The following is a 2,335-nucleotide window of genomic DNA, read 5'->3' on the forward strand; positions in this document are numbered from 1 at the left end:
ATGGCCCTTGGAAATTCTCCAGATCACATTTTGAGAATAGTTAACCTACAATATGTGTAGACAACACAATCCCAAATTCTAAAGTAGATATGATTTTCTCATTTATTTCTGTTCATTTCTTTGGCTCTTCAAATGCCTGGCACCCAAGGTCTTCATTCTCCCTTCTGGTTACGTGAAACTCTTTCCCCACTGTGATACCATTGTGGGACTGAACTGTGTGGTGTCACTTGTTCTCAGTGTGCCAATTTCTGTAAGTCAAAATATATCCATTTTCTGATGGTCCCCTGAGGGTCCAAATAAGAAACATGGCAGTTTAATGAACTTCGCTATTAATTGGTGACAGTCATTTAATGGCTCATCCATTCTTCATACAATATTGTATTTAAACAAATCTTCAGTGTCTTCACCCAGACAAATGACTGATATGTAACTATACCCAGTGAGAAGCGTTTCATGTCACTTCTTCAGATGGCATCATCTCTCTTTGCCTAGTACTGACCCTATGCACAAGTGTGCATGAATATCGTCATGTATAATACATATGTAAGAGATTTGAATAAATGCTTAGGTTATTTTAGATTTCTTAGTAAATCCACTTTTGATCATGAAAAGTAGACAAAACCTAGACAAAAAAACAAAAGATACCAGCAGAAAAACAAAACAACAATACTACAAACTCGGATGCAGGAAGAAACGTCATGGCACTGACATTCAACGGTGAACAATATTGCATCAGTTCCTTAAAACCTTAACATAGGCTTAACTTTTTTTTTTTTTGAGACAAAGTTTCACTTTGCTGTCCAGACTGGGGTGCAGTCACCCGATCTTCGCTCACTGCAACCTCCGCCTCCCTTGTTCAAGCAATTCTTGTGCCTCAGCCTCCTGAGTAGCCGTGATTACAGGCGCCCACCCCGACACCCAGCTGATTTTTTGTGTTTTAGTAAAGACAGGGTTTCACCATCTTCTCTAGGCTGGTCTCAAACTCCCAAGCTCAGTCAATCAGCCTGTCTTGGCTTCCCAAAGTGCCAGGATGACAGACGTGAGCCACTGTGCCTGGCCAACATTATTTTAATAATCAAAAATTAATAGTATTCTTTGGCCGGGCACAGTGGCTCACTCCTGTAATCCCAGCACTTTGGGAGGCCAAGGCAGGCAGATTGCTTGAGCTCAGGAGTTCAAGACCAGTCTGGACAATGTAGTGAGACCCCATCTCAAAAAATAAAAGCAGTGGCATTTAAAAATTATTTACACTATAAGAGCTCTTAAAACTGTAAGCAGAGTCTGGGTATTGGTTGTAAGAACATACAGTTTTAGCACCTTGTACATCCAAAAAGAGCAGAGCAGAAAATGGATCTGGGTTGACTTCACTGGGTCACTTGAAACTCACAAAAAGACAACAGAGAGCTGCTGAGTCATGGCGTTAATGAGCATCGCTTCGTGCAGTGTGTCTAGACAAGGAGGCCAGGTTCTCATGGTGCAGGATGGGTAATTAACGCCTCGCTTCCAGAGAAAACAGGGTTAAGAACTGCCACGAACTGCACTTCACAGATTGGAGAAGCTAAGAAAGAAAATCGCAGAAGATTTTACGTCACTTTTTGTTTTGAAAGACACAAACCAACCTACTTATAAAATATTTTTATTATATGGGAAGCAAAATATTTTTTTCTAAAGCACCAAATGTATAGCATCCACTCAAGGGTAACAGTTCTCCCAAGCTCTTCAGCCTCACACTGGGGTCTGCTCTGCCGTAACTTGATCCATTTATAACTCCAGGCTCTTTCCATGGGTTGTCCTCTAATTCCATAAAATCCCATCATACAGCCAGAGGAAAACTCAGAACAGGCACACAGACTTTTGCACTTTGGTTACTGAAAGGGATTTTGCCTTGTTAATCTTGAAGGATTGGCAGAGCAATTTTATCACATTTTCTGAAAAAAAACCTATACAGATTTAAGGTCGCATTCTGGATTTAATTGAAGTAACCTTTTGTACAATCCAGCTTTAATGAAGTGCAAGGGAGTTAAACTCCATGGGGGCCATTAATCTGAAACACTCCATTTAAAAACTACAAGAGGAGTTTTTAATAAACAGTGTGAACTAATGCCCATGTGGAAAGGTAATTGAGAGGGAACTGGCGTCTGGGCCAGATTGCTATTAAACCCTTATCACAGGTAGAGCTGAAACCCCAATGGCAAGCCGTCCTGTGATTTATCATGCCCTTCTCATCCTAACTTTAAAGGAAAGTCTACGTTTAATAATGAAAAAATCCCGTGACTAAGCTATAAAATAACTGAGCAATTACTTAGAATAATTTATACAGTGCAATACATTGACC

This window comes from Sapajus apella, unplaced genomic scaffold, assembly GCF_009761245.1.
Source record: "Sapajus apella isolate SASKATOON/1434 unplaced genomic scaffold, GSC_monkey_1.0 scaffold39, whole genome shotgun sequence".
Lineage (NCBI taxonomy): Eukaryota > Metazoa > Chordata > Mammalia > Primates > Cebidae > Sapajus > Sapajus apella.